Source organism: Sorex araneus, chromosome 1 (assembly GCF_027595985.1).
Source record: "Sorex araneus isolate mSorAra2 chromosome 1, mSorAra2.pri, whole genome shotgun sequence".
Taxonomy (NCBI): Eukaryota; Metazoa; Chordata; class Mammalia; order Eulipotyphla; family Soricidae; genus Sorex; species Sorex araneus.
Genome location: NC_073302.1, coordinates 285,234,100 through 285,256,780, shown reverse-complemented (window position 1 = coordinate 285,256,780; position 22,681 = coordinate 285,234,100). Strand labels below are relative to the sequence as shown.

The following is a 22,681-nucleotide window of genomic DNA, read 5'->3' as shown; positions in this document are numbered from 1 at the left end:
TAAATGAGATTAAATAGATATTGATAACTAGAATAAGTAAAATAATTTTGAGAATTATGATAATTACCATACTATGTATGAGTTAAAACACTTAATTAATACTAGAAAATACATAAAAGTCGAGGGGACTGAAACAAATGCAAAACAGATCTAAACAGGCTGTATAATAATCCAGTCCAATTAAGGACACCTTAAGACATGAACAGTTATAATCAAAAGAGAGAACTGAATCAAAATAAAAGTTTCAATTATATACTTTTCTAGCAGAAACTCATAGTAGATATGAATGCTCGGTTTAAAAGCAAATAACAGAAAAATATGAACCAATAAATGTCTAATCAAAAGAAGCTTGAAATAGCTAAACTAAATCCAAACAAACCCAGCTGATTTCATAACCTGGAATTTCAATATAGATAAATAGTATCTTGTAATAATAAAGAGCCATTTTCCCAGCATACAACAATCCTAAATGCAGCTAATTACAAAGAATCACAGAATCACAGAATATGTAGCAAAAACTGATTATATCTATCAGAGAAATAAATCCTTTCCTGAAGTTCAGCATCCCTCTTTCAGTAGCTAACAGATTAAGCACACAGATAACTAGTAAATACATTGTAGATAAGAACAGTAATGTTCACGGTCTCTTGGAGAAAATACCCCACAGATTTCATATATTATCCTCTTCCTCCATGTGAGAATTTAAGAACTCTGTTAGAACAATCTACTTTCGGTCCCCAGAACAGTGAGACTAATTTCTACAGTTCATAAACTACCTAGTCTCTGGTGCTTTTATTAATGTCTCCCAAGTAAACTAAGGCCCTGTATTGTTAAAACTTGGACTTTGTGTTCTGTGAAATTTGTATTGTCAAGAGAAGAAAACAAGTCATTGACTGGGAATAAATCGTTCTAAAGAACAGTTCTTATAAAGGAATCTTACCAAATTATTCAAAGAACAATTAACAAATAGTAAGAAGACAATTCAATTTTAGAACAGGTCTTAACACATGGTTTAGCAAAGAAGACATATAATGTAAAAGACATAAAAATAGATCTAAATTATAGGGCATAAACAAGATGAAAAAAGCAATGTAATATCACTATAAGTCTATTAGAATGATCCAAACCTAGAACTCATAAAAAGTGACGAGGATATAAAGCAAATGTAACTCTTGCTTTTTGCTGTTAGAAATGCAAATCTTATAATCGCTTTGTGAGATTCCTTGTAAGTTTCTTAAGAAACTTAACATACTTTTACAATTGCTAGAAATAATTATTCTTGGTATGTGCCCAGAAGAGTTGAAAATATGTGCACACAAAAATCTAAATATTGATGTTATGGCGATTTTATTCAGCATTTCCAAGAACTGGAAAAAGACTAAAGGTATAAAGGGATATTAATGGGACAAAAGAGGGGTAAATAATATATGGCACATTTAGTAATGGAATATTATTCAGCACTAGAAAGTAAGTACTTTGTAAGACCATGGGGGAATTTTAAGTGTGTATTTCTAAGTAACTGTTGATCTGTGGCTAGAGACATAGTAGTAAGACACTATTCTAGCACGTAGCCAAACCCACATTGATCCTAAGCATCATAAATAGTCCGCTGAGCATCACCAGGAATGACCTATAAGCACAGACCCAGGAATAAGCCAAACAACTGACAGTGCGGCTCCAAACAAACCAACAAAAAGCCAATCGGAAAAGACATCAAGATGCTCTATGGTGCCAACATTAAAACATTCTGAAATCGCTGAAAGTTTGGAGATAATAAAAAGAATAATAAGATAATAAAAAGATTCAACTTTATAAGCAAAAACTACATTCCTGGCCACTGGACCTCTTATAATCTAGACCACTGATATACCTAAAGCAGCACACATGTGTTTGATTTTAACATACTTGCTTGTATTCTCTATATAAATTCTGTCCCTCTCGGAGAGCCCAGCAAGCTACCGAGAGTATGCTGTCCTCACGGCAGAGCCTCCCAAGCTCCCCATGGTGTATTCGATATGCCAAATACAGTTAATGGGTCTCATTCCCCTGACCCTGAAAGAGCCTCTAATATGGCTCCATTTGGAAGGTTGAGTAAAGAAAAGCTGCTAAAATCTCAGGGCTAAGACTAATGCAGATGTTACTGGCACCCACTTGAGTAAATTGATGCACAATGGGATGACATGATACCTTCCATGTTGATCCACTTATATGCAAATTTCATGACTTCATCTTTTCTAACAGCTGCATAATATTCCATTGTAGATGTACCAAAGTTTCTTTAACCACTCATCTGTTTTGGGGCACTCTGTTTTTGTCCAGATTGTGGCTATTGTAAACAGTGCTGCAATGAACATAGAAATACAGATATCATTTCTACTATACCTTTTGCATTTCCAGGATATATTCCCAGGAGTGGTATTGCTGGGTCAAATGGAAGCTCAATTTCTAATTTTTTGAGAATCGTCCATATTATTTTCCAAAAGGGCTGAACCAGTTGGCATTCCCACCAGCAGTTAAGGAGAGTCCCTTTCTCCCCACATCCACGCCAACACCAGTTGCTTTGGTTACTCATATCTCTTCATTCTCAGCAATGGAAAACAAATTATGAAATGCTTCCTTTTCAGCATGTCCGACTTTGGGGGGAGAAACTCCAAACAATAATAGTGAGTTTTTGTTGAAATATTGAATGTAATCAAAGTAAAGAGAAAGTTAAGTGAAATTTATCAACTAAACAGGTGGGGTGAGGGGCTGAGGGTGGGGGGAGGTATATTGGGGTTCTTGGTGGTGGAATATGTGCACTGGTGAAGGGACAGGCGTTTGAGCATTGTATAACTGAGACTTAAACCTGAAAGCTTTGCAACTTTCCACATGGTGATTCAATAATAAAAAAAAATTAATTGGTAATATCCTGGTGTCAAAATCTGGACCAATTTCAACAACATAATTTAGTAGCTCTGCATAATAACCTAAAATATAAAACAAATATTTAGTGGCTATACTATTATTAATAAACTAAGGACAATTTAATGAGGGAGAAAAGAAAGTTCACTTTCTCAATATTCTAAATACTTTAATACTATGTTCTTTGTGGTAGAGCATAATCCTTCTTTCTCTTTTTAAGAGCAAGATTTCTTCCAAAGAAGATGTGATAGAATCAGCAATAGCAGGGACTTAAAAGGTTGCTTTACAGTAAAATAAGTCAGACAGACAACACCTAATCCTGGTGATAAAGGTTACCATCTAGAGTAAAAATCACATTAACATAAATATTAATACAAATTATGTTTTGATTAAAATAGCTCTTTACCTCTATAGTCTCTCCAACACACAAAACTCAAATCTAATCATGAAATAAAAATCACTAATTAAGTACTAACAAAGGGGAATTTCAACAGGATATCTATTGCTTTTCAGAACTGTCAAGGTTACCAAAGGAGAATAAGTTTTGGAAAATGAGATAAGGCTATCATATATGGCATATTGTGTGTGTGTGTGTGTGTGTGTGTGTGTGTCAGATGAGAATCTGAAACAGGGTACTCAGTAAAAAATGAAGGTAATCATAGTCCTAGCTCAGTAGACATGTTCATGTTTTTGTGCAGGAGACCAGGTTTGTCCTGAACCCTGGAACTGCATGATCTGGAGGATTTTCAAGAGCAACTGTGATTATATCGTTGTCAGGAATGACCCCCAAACCAAAGAAACTAAATAAGTAATAAATTTACAGAGTAATTTCTGGGAAACAACAGAGTGAGGGTCTTTATTACATAAATGTCTTTGCATATTTTTTTAAAAGTCACCTGAATGAAAGTAAGTCATAAATTAATCTCAGCACAAAAAACATCAAAAGATTTTATAATTGGGGAAATAAATTCCAGCAGGAAAACAAAATACCCCTCTTGCTATATATATATATAGTTCAATGGTCCTGAGGCAGATTTGTGTGAAAGAATGCAAAAGGAACTTTCAAAGCAAAATTTTTGAGATTAAAAACCACAAATTAAGAATTGTATTTTAAAAATTAAATCCACTTGTAAGTTAAAATATACCTGATATTCTTATTTCCCAATCCAATTCTTGGTTTCCTTCCCTATGGCCCATATAGCTTCTCATATTCACAAAAAAATATGCTTTATTAAAATTTATATTTTTTTCTCAGTTAGCATTGGTCCAAAATAAATGTGGCATTTTCTTTAATTCTAACATACTAAATGTTCCTGGCTATTAATTTACTATATAATTTTATCCCTGTGTCTTTAGGAAATGGGTATCTCAATACTTATGAAATTCTTCCTCTTATAAAATAAGGAATATAAGACCACATACAATCTCCTTGTCCTAAAATTTATTCCCTGCATTAGGCAAAGTGACTCTGAAAATTCTCATTTGACTCATGTCCATGTCCTGGTAGGTAGGATCTTCAAATAAAACATCATTTATATGCCTTGGATTCTATGAGTGCCTAAAGGATTTGATAATGGCTTAAATAAGGATTCCCAAGAAAACTAGCCAATTTTACTTGCCTTTGAAAAATCATGAATAAATGCAGTACAAGATATTAAGGTAAAAATTAGAATATAAATTATTCATGCAATATGTTATAATCCTGAAGATGGATACAAGGATCCTAGTAATATATAATTGAACTATAGTATAACATTTCAACTATAAAACATTATTTGCAGTATCCTGTTATACTTGGGGTATATGGTAATAATGTATACAAAGCCTTAAATAATTATATTAAGTTTTAATAATGTATTCAGATTTTACTCAGCATCCAAGATTCCGAGAAACTAAAATACATATCATTAAGCTCCCATGAATTAAAAAAATTTAAATCTTCTGGCACTTTAAACAAATTACTGTGTGAAATTTATTATCGTAGCCTATTATTCTCAATAGTATAATGTGTTCACAGTTGGAGTGTATCTTAATGAACAATGATATCTCATTACTGGATAAATTTCAAAACTAATAGAATCATAATGCAGCCCTTGTACCTGCAAAATTAGTATTTACAGTTGCAAAAGTAGCAACTAAAAATATGGATTGGAGAATTAATGACATTAATATGAAATGTGACTTGTTCTCTGGGCTTAATAAATACTTCAAGAATTCTATTAATGAGGAGATATTTCTAAATGAAATTTGTGATGCCTTTCAAGCATTACAAGAAGCCACTAATCTTGATTATATTGAGTAAGTAAAAAAGACAGAAAAGTACACTGAAGAAAATAAAGGAACATTAATCTCTGTATGTTTCATAAAGTTGTCCCTACATTTTGAGGAAAAATTATCATAATTTAAATCTAAGTCTCAGGCTTACAGGTAAAATTAGTCTATACATTGATATTATGAATCACTGAGCTAAAGCCCCACCAATTGGTTAAGCCTTGATAAAAAGAGACCCCTAGTATAAAAAAATTTAATAATTTTAAAAAGAAAAGTGCCTCGGTTAATAATAAGCGAGAGCTGGATAGGATATAAATACATACTCTACTTCTGAAAAAAAATCATCTCTCTTGCTGAACACATATATTCACAAAAGATAAATATGTTCATTAAAAGTAAGAGGGCCAGAGAGATGTCTCAATACACTGGGTGCTTGCTTTGAGTGCAAATGTCCAGGTTTGATCCCTGTCAAATCATGGTCTCCAGGGTGCTACCTGGAGCAACCCCCAGGCACGGAGTTGTACATAGCTCTGATAACTTTGGGTGTGTTCTCAGAAAACAAAAAAATACAGAGAAAATAAAATAGGGACATTGGAGGAAACAAATATGGATTGGATTGTGGGCATGGTGTTGGAATAATATATGAATGAACACCTCATACCAATAAAAGTGGGAGAAATAAAAAGCAGGTAAAGAGCAAAAATGGAATAAAGTAAAACCAAAAAAGTAGAAGAAGAGAGTCGGAGAATCAGAGGAAGTTTAATTAAGTCTTCCGAGTATGGTCATGAGTCTAAATGTCTGCCAGGACTGAGTGTAGACAGGTAAGGTGTGGCAGGTGTAAGACTTTTCTGGCTGGAACCCGATCATAGGCTGGGGTGTTGCTCAGGCAGTAGAACAAATTACTCACATCCATGAGGATCTAGCTCTACTGACAGCATGGCAGGGACCTACTATGCAGGTACAGATTTTATAACACCAACTGACCCCAAGGAGTGGTCCCTGTCCCCTGGGTACTGACAGTACTGCCCCTCCACACCACACCAAAGAAAACTTCCTTTGAACTCCAACTGATTGTCATGCAAAATGTGCCATTCTCATATTTCCCCTTCACCATCATGCTGACTCCTTGTTCACAGAGATCAGCATGGTTTTACCAAAATGTTCCGTAGTGGATCAATATTCTGCAGACAAGCAAAGCATGTCTGAAACAAACAAATGCCCTGCATTGGCTTCATAGGCTAAGATTTCGCTGCCTTGAATCCTCTAATCAGATCATTCAGTAAGCTCATATAACTCTCTTCTGATAAAAATCTTCTGGAACAAGTATCAACTGCATCCTTTTCATTAGCTATTTTGAAGTCTAATATGGAATAATCTTCCTTCAGCTTATACCAATTCTATCCTGCCTTTAGCATAGCCTATTACCTTCAAGTTCTTCTTATTTTATTTTTTACATCGGGTTTATATATTATTTAATTCTTTCAGAATACATATTTTTTCATGATACTTGGAATCTAAGCAAATTCTCTGAATGAATACATAATCAAGTTGTAAAGTAACAACATTATGACTTAGCTTTACAAACATTACACAGTGTTGACTATCTAGCAAAGCGTGAGAGTTACAAAGTGGTGAGAGTGGTAGTACAATATCTAGATTCTGCATTTGATCAGCAATTAGCATGCTATATTTCACAATTATTAATATTCTATAGGAAATCTATTACATTCATAAGGCAGCAAAAATATTGTTTTATAGTTTGTAAAATTAGGATCATGATGAAAACAATAGTGTTTCATTATGTTCACGCATTAATGATACCAGAGACCATATTACTTGTCTAAATATTTAATGGCACCACACCAATTTAGTCTTTCAGAACTTGTGTTCAATCATAAAGGTCTTCTGATCTCTATTCTCACTCAAAAGGTCCCTCTGTACCCCCCAAGCACCCCTTGTTTACACTATCTATTGTAGTTAATATTTATGTGAACTCGGACTTAATTTTTAAGACTTGTAAAAACGCTAAACTTGAGTAAGAGACTAAGACTCTGCTGCTATTTTTTTAAAACAAGGATCACCACAAGAAACACAAAACCCTACCAAGTTCCTCATTATGGGGTTCAGTCATAGAATGTTCCAACACCCTTCCCTTCACCAGCGTACATTTCCCACCACAAAGTTTCCAGTTCCCCTCTCATCACTCCACCCCCAGCCTCTATGACAGGCACTTTTCTTCTTTTTCTCCTTTTCTCATTCTCTCTCTTTTCTTCTGGGCATTATGATTTGCAATACAGGTACTGAAAGGTTATCATGTATATCCTCTTACCTCCTTTCAGCACCGAGTTTTTGTCCAGAGGGATCATTTCCAACTATCATTGTCATATGGTCCATTCTCTATCCTTACTTCCCTCCCACCCACTCCCTACCCTCCCTTCCTCCATCCCAACATGTGGCAAGCATCCAACCGTGGACCAGTCCTCCCAGTCCTAGTTTAAACTGTCCTTGAGTATTAGTTCATATTAGTTTTTATATCCCACAAATGAGTGCAATTATTCTGTGCTGATTTTAATGAGAATCATTCCTTCTATACAGGCAGCAGAGTATAATGTGAATCATTCATAAATGCTCAGTGTGTGTCCTATCCTTCTTGATTCAGCATGTTAACAAATCCTGGATGCAGGACACCCTGGGAGAAGAATGAACTTTGAAGAAAATTCATTTTAAGATCTTATCCTTAACTATATATGTGTCCATAGGTAAATATAGAATCTTAGTTTTCTCAGTAAAAATAAAGACACATTAGTGTTTTCTTTACAAAGTTCCTATGCTGAACATAGTCATTCATATGAGTTAAGCATCTACAAAGTCCAGCACTTGGTTGTCAGAAAATGAATCGGTTGTTTGGTAATATTTGCTGACCATATTTATTATGAGCACAGGGAGAAAGAAAATCAGTACCCTCCTTCTCGTTATTCACTAGTTGAGTATTTTCTGGTTGAAATAAGCAATCACCAACCCAGGACACTATGTAACCATAATAAAAATCAAGACTGTCACTGTCACTGTCATCCCGCTGTTTATCGATTTGTTCGAGCAGGCACCAGTAACGTCTCCATCGTGAGACTTGTTTTTGGCATATCAAATCAAGCTACTCCATAAGAATTTCTGAACACAGATAAAACCATAAATTTTTTTAAATCAGAGAACTGATCAAACACTTTCCTATTCTGGTGACTATGAGAACCTGCCACGTCTTCATTAATCAATTTAATATCACTTTATTTTTATGGCCAGATAAGTTTTATTAAAATACCTACTCATAAATGCTTTTCTCTTCCTTCATGGTGTCCAGACGAGAGTAATGGGCTTCTTTTTTTAGTTTGCTTTTGTGGGTGGGGGGCTCACACCTTGTAGTACTCAGGGCTTTCTTCTATCTCTCTGTCCAGCAGTTACTCCTCGCAATGCTCAGGGAGCATCATATACAGGATGCAGAAGATCTAACTCATGTCAGCCCCATGCAAGGCTGACACTTTCCCCACTGTGCTTTATGTCTGACCCAGAGAGCTGCCCTTTGAAACATTCTCTGAAACTTCCTTATGTGGCCTCACATCTTAGAGGTCTCTCTACACTCTTTTGTTCTCTGATGCTCCATGGTTCACAGTGTGTTCTTTCTTTGATGAGAAAAATGAATGCATCTTAATCAATGGCACATATATTAGAGTGGTCTTTGGAAAAACACAAAAAAAAAGAACAAGAGAGGTCCAAAAATAGGATAGCTATTTTGATGACATCAGAGATAACAGTGGTCATGGTACTCTAACATATGAATCTGTTTCTATCTTTTTATTCATGCATATATGATGCATATATGATTAAAGATAAAAATAATTAAATTCTCTCTTTGTCCTTTGTTTCTTTGCTAACTCAAGTTAAAGCAAAGTAGTAACAAAATAAAAACTTTAAACTTCTTTTTGGGCGAGGGTTATTTTAGAGATAAACCTGGACGTTATCAGAAGCTAATTCTTGCTCAGAGGTTACTCCTAGTGGTGATTGGGGGGCAATTTGGTTCCCTGCATTAAAACAAACAAACAAAAAACCTAGTCAACCCATTAAACTCCCTTTTTGTTCCAAAAGTTTTAAGCTTCTAAAACAGGTTATACAGTAGATGGTGAAGTTTTAAACTCCCTATAAAATTCAACTTAAAGAAGAAAATGAGGGGCCGGAGCGATAGCACAGCGGGTAGGGAGTTTGCCTTGCACGCGGCCGACCCGGGTTCGATCCCCGGCATCCCATATGGTCCCCCAAGCACCGCCAGGAGTAATTCCTGAGTGCAAAGCCAGGAGTAACCCCTGAGCATCGCTGGGTGTGACCCAAAAAGCAAAAAAAAAAAAAAAGAAGAAAATGATATATTATACATTTACCACTTTTTAAGAGTTCAAAAAGTTGAATATAATGTTAATTTGTTGGTATAGTCTTCAATAAACATAAAAATATCCATAAGTGTGTATACAAAATACAAACTAATGGACTTAGTGGAAAAGCAACTTACTTCAGTGAAATGGTAATAATATTCTATATCAATTACAATCAGCAGAGCCTGGCAAGCTACCCGTGGCATAGCCAATATGCCAAAATCAGTAACAACTTTGGTCCTCATTTCCCTGATCTTGAAAGTGCCCCCAATAAACACATAAAATACTAGAATTCATGTGCATATACTCTAAGAGTTGATTCTTAAATGACCAAGGGATCGGGTTTCTTCTAGAAATGATAAACATACACAGCAAATTTTATAATAGGGTCTTCAAACTTCAGAGAAACATTCATATTGAAGAAACTCTTGTAGAACTCTTAAACCAACTAGGAAATAAATCTTTTTTGGGTTCTGATGGATCCAAGGCTGAAGTGCAAACTTCTACCCCATTGACCAAAATCTTACTAATAATTTCTGCATTTAAAATAGGTATTGTTCATGCAGGGACTCTGCACCAGGCTGTTTTCATTCAGGGCGCCCCGGGGGGGGGGGTGAGAAACCTCCCTCCCCCAAGGGACCCAGTCCTGGCAGCTGACCTCCACTACCCAACTGCCACCATACTCCAGGCCACTTTACGGACCTGGACACATTATAAGACACTTTCTACCCATTTTCCATAATTGCCACACCGTATTTTATGGAGTTCAGAGAGTAGGCAACAAATCATAGAGAGTAATATATATGTATATACACAGATATATATGCATACATATATACATACACAGCAAATTTTAAAGATATTTAAAATGTATATGTATATATGTATATGTAAATATATATGTGTAAATATATGTATATATTTAAAAATGTATATGTGTGTATATATATATATATTCATACACACACACACATACATCTTGGAGATCCCGACCGGCAAGCTACCGAGAGTATCCCGTCACATGGGTAGATACTGTCAAGCTACCTGTGGCATATTCAATATGCCAAAAACAGTAACAAGAGGTCTCATTCCCCTGACTCTGAAAGAGCCTCCAGCCGTTGGGAAAGAAGAGTAAAATCGTCTGCGAAAATCTCAGGCCTGGGAGGAGTAGAGACGTTACTGGTGCCCGCTCAAATAAATCGAAGAACAATGGGATGACAGTGAATGTTCATGCAGCATATTATCAGTGAGAGGTCACTGAAATGAAATTACAAGATAAAGGAGTTTCATTCTGACTCTATTAAAGAGATAGGATAAGTGAAGTAACTAAGACCTCTTTAGAGGTGAATGACTTGGAGCTTAAATTCCAAAAGGCCTTTTTTTTTTAAAAAAAAAAAGATTGAAGTTCAAGCTTGGTACTACAAACCAATCACTGTCACTGTCATCACTGTCATTCTGTTGCTCATCGATTTGCTCAAGCGGGCACCAGTAATGTCTTCATTGAGAGATTAGTTGTTACTGTTTTTTGGCATATCGAATACGCCACAGGGAGCTTGCCAGGCTCTGCCATGCAGGCAAGATACTCTCAGTTGCTTGTGAGGCTCTCCGAGAGGGAAGGAGGAACCAAACCCCGGTCAGCAGTGTGCAAAGCAAACACCTCCCCGCTATGCTATCGCTCTAGCCCACCAAAACAATAACAATAGTAAAATAAAGTTTCTTTTAAGTTTTGGGGTTTAAATTCCACCCCCCCAAGCAATGTTCAGAGAACCTGGAGGTCACTTCCTTTGATACTTGACCAAACCGTGGGGACCTGAAGTGTTCAGGCCCATGTGCAGTGTCTGGGATGGAAAGCTCAATAATAGCACTCTTATTTTCAATAATTACAGAGGTATAATAGAGAATAACTTTTATAATACACCAAGTTGTAACAGGATAACAAATAAGTAGATAAGGAGAATTTGCTAAAGGTAGAGTTTTAGATAGGAATATTAGGAGGCAGTGTGCTTGGTTTTGTTTCATTTCTATTTCTGGCAGCTCCTGGTGGTGCGTGGTCATCCATCGCTCTGTACTGAGTTCTCCCCAGTGATGCTCACGGGAACATATGGTTCAAGGATTAAACCCAGATTGTACTACATGCCAGGAATTTACCTTAACTTTTGTAGTATCGCCTTATCCCCTATACTAATATTGCGAATATGTAGAATCTATGTCTTATGGTGAAAAAACTTATGCTCCCATTTATAGTTAAATCATTTATTCATGGGGCCAGAACAATAGTATAGTGGTTAGAGAATTTTCTTTGCACATAGCTGACCAGGGTTTGAACCCCATCACCCTATATAGAACCCTGGGCCATGATCCACGAGGAATGATCTCTGAGCTCAGAGCCAGAAGTAAACCCTTAGCACTGGTGGGTGTGGCCCATAAACAAAATAAGATGTAAGGAAGATTTTTTTAAGAGTGCAACACTGCACTAGAAACAATTGGTGTGTCAAATATAATTCACTGGAAATAGTTCACTATGAACTAAAATTCATGAATCGTGAGACAAAACTCATGCTCGCCTTGTGGATGCTGCCTTTGGAACACAGAGTTAGTTATTCCTTTGGGTTTGCTCATGCTGGGTGTCTTACAAAGCACACTGATCAAGTTCAGTACTACCCGTTCTGACAGACCCAGAAAATAGAATATTTGCTTGGCTCTTTACATATAGTAGCCAGTTTAGTTTTGTAGCTTTTAGAGCTAAAATGGTGAGAAATAATACTATGCTTAAGAAAAGCAAATTACCAGGAGCCCACATTAGCAACTTCTTCATCATGAGTTTAAAAATGCTTCTAGAATTCTACACCTTTATAGCTTTCCTCGATTTTTTCACGGACGATGGCTTCCACATATGTTGAACTAAGAATTTAAGAGAAACTATGTCTTACTAAGTTTGCAAAGCTTTAAACAGGCTCGGTTTAATTTGATGAAGTAGGCAAAGGTAGTTACATCGACAGATATTCCATGGTTCATTACATTACTCTAGCTGGAAATAGGCTTGTTTTATGGAGTATAGCCTTAACGTCAGAGAGCCATAGACTCCTATGACTGCTAAAACGTAAGTGAGTCACTTGGGCATGATTTTAGGTCTCTAAATGAAGTAGTTTATGTTTTACTTATTTTCATCTGAAATTGTGACTCTCAATGTATGATATATGTTCTAAAATCACCACTGCATTGCATAGTAAAAACAGTCCACTGGGTACATGACAGCCAAAGTCTAAATGTACTACCACTGCCATAATATTTGAAATATAATGAAATATATTTATATAGCAACTATTCAGAACTAATTGGCCAGGGATGGGCGGCCACCATTGGGTTGTTTCAGCACATTGAGATGACAACTACTTTGCTCCTATATTCTAGTTGGAAAATGAAATATTTCAATGGTACCAAGGTAGTGCTTGGAATCTGATTGGTACATTCTAATCACTTACCCATCAGAGTACAATTGAAAGAATCAGAAGGAAAAGAGAAGGGGGACACTGCCTACCTTAGTATGATATTTTTTATACATTTTATGTTTGGGAGAGGCATTTTTATATCTTATCTACAGAAAAATGTTGTAGATAATCCTATCACAGGAGAATTTGGGTAAATCCAAATCACCATCTTATCAGTTACATCTTTTTGTTGCATGTCAGGATATAGCAAGTGTCCTAGAGAGTTGCCTTGAAGTGCCTTTCCTTTTTCCTTTCTTTCTCTTTGAGTCATACCCGGCAATGTTCAGGGGTTACTCCTGTCTCCATACTCAGGAATTACTCCTGGTGATGCTCGAGGGATCATATCTGATGCTGAGGATCGTACCCGGGTTGGTCGCGTGCAAGGCAAATGCCCTACCCACTGTACTATAGCTCCGACCCTGAAGTCCTTATTCAAGTGAAATGTGATGATGGGTAAGGGAACTCTTGCATCATAGACAGCGCATCTACATTGCACTGGACTTGTGTCATGATTACCATCAATTACAGAATTCGATAGTTCCTAATTTGGCTTGAACCTCTGTCTTCACAGGTGCTTAGCGGGAGAGCCAAAGTGACAAGAACTATTTGGAGGAAACTATTAACTGCTCCCGCATTAATGTCTCACACTTGCTGTATTCCTGTTTGGCATTAAGTTTTCACTGATTCTCTCTGCTCTGATGAAATGAATTCTATTTGTGAAGCTACCTTCATTTGCTCCAACTGCAGTATTCTCAGCTAGACTTGTTCTCAAGATCACTCTAAAGATTTTTCTTTTTTTTTCTTTTTTTTTTTTTTAAAAAAAGGGAAACACCACACACTTCCTTAGAACCACCGAAATATTTATGTTTCTGAAAAGTCCCATTGGGTCAAACAATAATTAGCTTACAAAAATAATAGGATTGTAATTACATTTTTAACTCATGCTGTGTCTTAATAGAATGGGCTAAAATAATTTGATTTTTGAAAGCTAGTTTATGTTCAGCAGAAAGAAAAAAATAAGCAAAAGATTACAAGAACAAATGAATCCTACAGCCTTGCTAGCCTAGTCTTGGTCTCTAGGCGAAGAGTGAGAGTTTTGTGCAAGAAGAAGAGGTTGATTAGAAATTGGGAACAGATATCATATCTGACAAATTGCCTATTCATGTTCCTTTCTGTTGTTTGTTTGTTTCTATGCAACACCCGGATTTGCTTAAAGACTACCCCTAGCAGTGTTGTGGGCAGTGAAGACTAGAGAGTGGCCCCAAAATCCCCACATGCAGAATATATTACAAGCTTGTTAAGTTATTTCCCAAGCCCCCATTGTTCTGTTTGGGGGTCACACCTAATGGTGTTCAGAAATCACTCCTGGTGGGGCTCGTGGGAGTATATGGGGCGCCAGGGTTAGAACATGGATTAGCAAAGTGCAAGGCAAAGTACCTTACCCACAGTCCTATCTCTCACGCCCTGTCCATCTCCATGCTATACAAACCTTTTCACCATTTCCTTTTTGCCTGTGAAGACAGTTTTGCTGACAAAGAACAACTAAAAGATGCATTAGTAAAAATATGTATAAAAGAAATACATACTTACCCTTTTTTGTTTTTTTATGGAAACGTTTAACTAGAATAATTTATCTGTTTAACAAACATTTTAATTTTTAAAATTCAACTTTGAAAAAATTATTGAAAAAACTTGTCCTTAATTAAGTAAACTGCACTTTAGTGGAATAGATGAATGAGTACTATTAGTCTTAAATTTCAAATATTTTAAGGATATAGATATTTTCACTTGGAATTTGATAAATGTGTTGAATATCTTTATACGAATATACTTGTTTTCTCCTGGGTCAGAGACTGCATCTTATCAGAAACATTTTTATAGCAAGAAAAGTTTATTTCCTATGTTATACTAATCATCTCACATTATGTTTTTCAACATTACCCGGTTTAACTAATCTAGTTAACATGGAATTATTTAGAATCCCACTTTGGATAATAAACTGATGTATCATTTTTACTATTTATAAAGAACAGACTTTACTAATTAGATAAAATAGAAAATATATGGAGGCTAGAATAGATATAGAAAATGACCTAAATGCATTGTTGACTAGACAACTGACAACAATTAGCATGTTAGCTCCTCCTTAAAGCCACCCCTCTCCACACCCATTTTATGAGAGTCTTAGGAAAATTTGTGTTTGTATGTTTGTGGGGGGGAGTGAGTCGTCTCCCAGTGGTACTCAAGAAATTCAGGAATGTGAGTTTGGGGCCTGTAAGATGATGGTTCAGTACAGGGATGAAGATGCAACGCTGCGCTGCTTGGGCCCTGCGGTACTGATGCTAGATTAGTTCTCAGCTGCTCATTGGTCACTGGGGCTACACCCAGGGATTGAATCCAAGTGGGTTCAGTCACATGCAAGTCACAAGCCCTGCACTACCCCCAGCCATTCCTCATTATATATATATATATATATATATATATATATATATATATGTGTGTGTGTGTGTGTGTGTGTGTGTATACACACACTATATATAGTTATGTATAATATATTATAGAATATATATTATATGATATATCATTATATATATTACTCATTACATATATGAGAAATATATATGAGGAATTTTATTTTTTATTAAAAACTGAGCCTTGGTTTATATTAAAGAATTTTAGTGGCTTAGGTCCCTATCTGTACAATTGTCACACACCCACCCCCAAGTTTCCATTGCCATCCCCCCACCTCAAAGACCCCTCTCTGTTCATTTCTCCCACCCTGTTCTCCCCAGACCCTTTGAAAACTGTCACAGGTTTTGGAATATAAAAGTTTGCTTTGCCATTTGTTACTTTGTGTCCTTTAGTTATTCATACGATCAATAAGGCTATGGGTAATTGTCTTGTATTTCTCTATTTCACCAAAGTGTCCCCAAAGGGGGTAAAAATCATTTTCTTTAGTGGCATTGTAGTACCAAATTGAGAAAATTGAGTTTACATGTGTGTGTGTGTGTGTGAGTTTATACACTCACCACAACTTTTCTTTTTTTCTGTCCACAAGTAGCAGTGCTCGGAGCTTACTCTTGGCTCTGTGCTCAAGGGTCACTCCTGGTGAGACTCAGGGGATCACAGGGGCTGCTGGGGATCGATCCTAGTCAGCCACATGTAAGGCAAACTCTTCTTCCACAATCCTGACCACAACATCCTTATCTAGTCATTTGTTCATAGACATTTTGGTTAATTCTATGCTTTGGCCACTGTCAACAAAACTTCTATGAACATAAGGTTACAAATAAACATTTGATGTTGTTTTATTATCCTTCAGATAAATTCATTGTAGCATTGCTGGATCATAAAAAAAAAATCATCTTTATTTAAGGGATCACCATACATTTTTTCATAGTGGTTTAACCAAATTACATGCCAGTTGCAATGTAGCAAAGTTTGCTTACTCTATATTCCTTATTTTTTGTTCTTCACTATTCTCTATATGCAACTTGCTAATTCTAAAATTTTTATATACACCAGTATGATGTGATATCTCATTGTGGTTTTGATTTATAATTTCCTAATGATAAGTGGTACTTAGTATTTTCTTAATGTTAGATTTACTTTTAAAGATTTCCAGCAAATTCAATGTATAATAAAATATGTCACTATAAAAAATTTGGTGTGAACTTGGTATTTGATAATTTATTATTTTATTTATACAAGTTTAAATAATATTAGTTGTATCATTTTTGTATATATAACATTATATTTCTTTATGTAGCATTACATTTGCTTATAATGTAATACATTTTAAGTAGGTATCCTTAAAGGAAAACTACAAGTATTAGAAACAATCTTTCCTATCATTTTTAAAAGTCTACTGGGCATTGTTCAAATAACAAATGACACACTATTTAAAAACAGGTATATAGTCATTTTTATAAACATTAGTGAAATATTTATGCCTGTTTTCCTAGGTGAATTCTAGTTTTCTAATATACCCTGAAAATTTCTATGTGAGATTTAGCTTAGACATCATTTATATTTTAAAAAATCACTGTAATGTTTCCTCTGGGAACTAAATGGCAGGTGCTATGGAATGTGAGAGCAATGAGTACCATGCACATTACGATGAGATTGTCTTTTTTATGGTCAATGAGCTGAATACTCTTGTCTACTATCTTGCAATTATGAAAGTATTCTCTATCTAATGTGATTCCTTATAATGTGCATTTATAATGTGCATGTTCCATTAACTGATATGAGCTAACCATGCACACAAATTTTTGTACAAGCACTTTGCTAATATTTTTCTTTAAGTTAAACTCGATCTAATATTGGATTCTAGCCTATATAATAGATAATAGCATACACAACCTCAACCATAGAAATTTTGAAAGATATATTTATTTCAAATCTGAGAACCTATTCTACAAAATCTACTAAAATTTAAGTATAAAAAAATTATATTTTTTCTAATGGGTTGGGGCAATAGCGCAGCGGGTAGAGCATTCACCTTGAACGTGGCTGACCCAGGTTCGATTCCTCCGCCCCTCTCAGAGAGCCTGGCAAGGTACCAAGAGTATCTCGCCCCCACGGCAGAGTCTGGCAAGTTACCCATGGCGTATTCGATATGCCAAAAAACAGTAACAACAAATCTCACGATGGAGATGTTACTGGTGCCCGCTCAAGCATATCGATGAGCAACGGGATGACAGTGAGAGTGAATTTTTCTAATAATTCCCCAGACCACTCCAAAAGCATAAATTCTCATTAAAATTGTAGAAGCTATGTACAACTAGATTTTCTTAATACTTATTTTCCTAATGCATACTTATTCATTCAACAAGCAGAATTAATTAAGATAGATATACTCAATGACAGAATTCCCTGCCCTCGTGCTAGGCTGTCTTCACCAGGGCCCCTTGGAGGGGGCAGGTTGAGTTTCCCTCCCCAACCCAAGCAGAGCTCCAGGAGCCAAAAATCTCCAGAACTCAGCCACAGTCATGCCCAAGGCCACTCTCCACACACTCGGATGTGCGTCACCCATGCAGGAACCAAAAGAGGAACCCAGGTATGTGGGACACTTGGCTGAGCTCTCCAAGCCTGTTCTGATGGGGACTGGGCTTCTTCTACCCAGAGCCCCCATTTTTCAGTAGTTTGTCAGTCACAACCACAAGCCACACCCACAAATCGCCCCCAGCGCCAAATAATCTCATCAACGGCCAAGATTCAGAGACTATAAAACAAAGCTCCCAGAAGAGAGCGATGCAAAATCTCGCACGGCAGAGCCTGGCAAGCTAACCGGGGTGTATTTAATATGCCAAAAACAGTTACAATAATGGGCCACATTCCCCTGATACTGAATGTGACAGGGACAAATGGAGACGTTACTGGTGCCCATTAAGGCAAATCCATGACAAACGGGATGACAGTGATACAGTGACAGTGATACTCAATGACAGTGTCTGGAACCCAAAGCTAAATTACTAATCACTAGAATTGGAAAATAGTAGATATTAAGAAATGTTCTGTGAAATTTCATGATTAAGAAGTAAAAAAAATGACAAAGTTTTAGACCAGAGAGATAGATCAAGAGTGACAATGATTGTCTTACTCATGGCCAAACTGGAGTTAATCTCCAGCACTATACAATGATTGTGTTCATTTGTGGTATGTAGAAAACCATGGTATAAGACTAATACCCAAAGGTGGACAAAAGAAATGATCCACAGTTGGAAGTTTGCCACAAGTGGTGGTGGGGGTTGTGGGGAGGGGACAGCGTTAAGATAGAGAAGGGACCACTGCAATCAATGATAATTGAAATCAGCATCCAAGAACTGAATTCTGAAAGTAGGGGAAGGGGCAAACTTTTAGTACCTGTATTGCAAACCACAATGCCCAGAAGGGGGAAGGGAGAGGGAGAGGGAGAGGGTAATAGAGAGGGGAGAGGGAGAGAGAGAAGGAGAGATAGAGAAGGGGAGAGAGAAAGAGAAGGAGAGATAGAGAAGGGGAGAGAGAGACAGAGAGAGGGAGAGGGAGAGAGAGTGAGGAGAGAGGGAGAGAGATAGAGAGCAAGGGGGGTGGGAGGGGAGGGAGGGGAGAGCGAGAGAGAGACAGAGAGACAGAGAGACAGAGAGAGACAAAGAGAGAGAGAGAAGAAATGTGCCTGCCATAGAAGATAAAAGCAGCCTGCAAGTGAGCGTTGGGATGGCAGGAAGACATTGGGAACAGTGGTGGGAAACACTGCTGAAGGGAATGGTGGTGGAACATTGTATGACAGAAACCCAATCATGAACAATTTTGTAACTATGTATCACAGATTAGATCCCTGGCATCCCACATGGTTCCCTAAGGCTTTCTAGGAGAAATCTCTGAATCCTGAGCCAGGAATAAGCCCTGAGTACTGCTAACTGGAGCAATAGCACAGCGGGTAGGGCGTCTGCCTTGCACGTGGCTGGCCCAGGTTAGATTCCTCTGTCCCTCTCGGAGAGCCTGGCAAGCTATGGAGAGTATCCCACCCACAAGCTACCTGTGGAGTATTCGATATGCCAAAAACAGTAACAAGTCTCACAATGGAGACGTTACTGATGCCTGCTCGAGCAAATAGATGAACAATGGGACGGCAATGCTACAGTGCTACTGCTAACTGTGGCTCATAAAATAAGAAGTAAAAACAAAAATAACAAAGTTAGGATTAAACTGATACCTTTTTAAAAAGTACGTCCTAAATTTTATTTCCAGTGATTCAGAGATTCTGAAATTTCCCCTGAAAATCATCCTTTCATATCACTCTCCAGTACGCCTTCCCTATGTCTTTAGCTTAACCTATCCTAAAGCCATAATACATAAACTTTTAAAATAAACCAGTAAATACACAGATTAAAGCATTGGCAATGCACAGGATTGTTCATCTGTTTATGTATTTGGTTTGGGGCCATATCTAGTAGTGGCAGAGCTGATTCCTGGCTTTGTACTCAGGGGACTGTATGTCATTCCACTGATTGAACCTGAATAGTCACATGCAAGCCAACCAAGAAGTACATGCATTGATTTTATTTTATTTTATTCACATGTTGATTTTTAATAAGGTGTGCCATAGATTTATATATATGTAAATACATAAATAGAGAGAGGAAATTGTTATTTCACTTTGCTCATGACATATGCCTGACTCTGCTAATAAACCTCTCCCAGCAGTGCTTACAGAGATTATACATGGTGCTGGAAATTAAACTGGGCTCTACTGTATACAAGGTGAGGGCCCTACCTTCTGTTCTGTCTCTCTGACATTGTGTACATTTTTAAGTAATGAGAGGTCAATAAACATCTTCTAAAAGCTTCTTTAGTTCATACTTACCTTCAATGTAGTATTATGGAGTAGTGCAGAATAGTCATACAGAGAACTTAATTTGCATCCATATTACTTGGTGTTCCAACTATTTAGTTTCTCACATGCTATAAAACTAAATCTAGCATATCAATCCAGCAGTCCTTAGAATATTATGCTAATTCAAATGTAATTCCATATACATTCATCGGATGGTACCCTAATTTCCATCTTTAAGGCGCTCATCGTATTATATAGAGTACACATGAAAAATATAATTAAACTTCACTGTGAGAAGGTAGCAGTGGAAAGATATAGCAAATATAGTCAGCATGAAGGAGTTACTCTATTTGGAGGCATTTAGAAAGGACTCATTGCAGTGTTGATTCAAAGCTTAAGATTTGAATTACGTAAATAAATGTATGAGGTGCCACTAACAGAAATTATGATACATTAGACAATGGTAATTTTTTGCTTCTTTAATTTTCATTGCAAAACATTTTTTTTTGCTTTTTGAGTCATACCTGGCGATGCTCTGGGGTTACTCCTGGTTCTGCACTCAGGAATTACTCCTGGCAATGCTCGAGGGATCATACGGGATGCTGGGAATCGAATCCTGGTCAGCCTCTTGCAAGGCGAGCGCCCTACCTGCTGTGCTATCGCTCCAGCTCCTCATTGTAAAACTTTTTTGAGTTAATTTGTTACTAACATCTTGGAAAAGTGGCACATATTTTTGGTGACATACCAGTAAATATTTTTGGTTTGTGAGCCATGTTCCTCTGCCTCAACTACAATAACCGCCCCTTAAATTATAGCTTGAAAACAGCCATAAGAAATACATAAATGTAGGGGGTCACTATGGTCCAAAAACATTTTAAAATATAGATTATGGGCTGGAATTGGCCTATGGGCCACACATGGCTCGGAGTTCTTTGGTTTACAGTGTTTACTAATAGAATAAATAGGGAGACAACATTTTCAATTCTAGCAAAAATTCTATATACCAATCATATAATACTCGGGGGTAAAAGATTACATTGTTGAAAACTCCCTTTTCAAGTCCTACTTTTAAAGCTGGAATCTAGGTATGTTTTATTTTATTTCCTAATTAGGGTTGTCATTTGGGAAGGGATAGAACATTCAGAAAAAGACTAATTAGCTTTCCAAAAGTGTTTTAAGTCCTTTCAAATTGCAATAATTTGGGGAATTGGATAAATTTTGTCACAGAATAACTTGAGAGCAAAAGATGACATTTAAGGAACACTGGGGACAATTCTTTGAACATGGAACAAAAATTATTATTACTGGAAGTATACTTCCTTACTTCCTCTGAAAAACAACAATCCAAGTTTCTTTGAAGAGTAGCTTTCTGTATAATTTGAATGTTCATTTCATTATCACATAAAGAAAATAAAGATATAAGTAAAAAATTAAGAAAGTGTTTTATCTTCTCTGTTCTTTTACTGACGTAGTTTTTATTGATTAAAAGGTAGATCAATACGGGAGGAGGAAAAGAGTGGAAAATGCAAAGAGATAGAGACAAGCAAGGGAAATACATGTCCAGAGAACATGGGCTTGAAGAACAGTTGCTTTCTCTACCAACAAGGCTGAAGTGGTCGAATGAACTCATAAAATTGATTCCTGGAAAAGAGATTACACTTTATATGTGTATAGGGACACATACAAATGTCTTTACAGTTAATACCAATTCAATCTAATAGATATTTTCATCTTTATAAGAAATAAAAGTATATATAATTGTCAAAATATAGAACTGAATGACTGAAATTTAAAGACAAACAAGCAGAAACAATTTTTTAGTCCATGAAGAGAAATAGGTGGTTACTAGAAGAGCAGAGGAAGTAGAGTTAGAAAAATCAGAGTAACTGATCATGGTGGACAGAGTTGGACTTTGATGGAGATAATAATACACAAGTGCTATCAATCTGTTACTATATAAAGTTATAAACCAACTCGACTTAAATATAATTGTTTTAATTAGCAAGAAGTTCTACACTTTAAACAATCCCCCATCCCAAACACCTTCTAAAACGTAGTATGCTATTCACTGTTGAAGGGATGGTTGTTTCAGCATTGTATAACTGAGACTTAAACCTGAAAGAATTGCAATTTTCCACATGGTAATTCAATAAAATAAAAAAATTAAAATAAATAAAAATAAAACATAGTATACTATGAAAAATTTTTGGTGAGAGTGGGGAGCACACCCAGCAGTGCTTGGGGCTTACTCCTGCCTCTGCACTCAGGGTTTACTCCAAGCAGGGCTT

At 36.5% G+C, this 22,681-nt stretch overlaps 1 protein-coding gene across 3 annotated transcripts in view; it reads right to left on the bottom strand.

Moving 5' to 3' along the window:
- Positions 1–22,681, bottom strand: part of GPC5 (glypican 5) — a 1,500,378-nt gene that overhangs the window by 498,042 nt on the left and 979,655 nt on the right. The gene's annotated exons all lie outside the window — the stretch shown is intronic.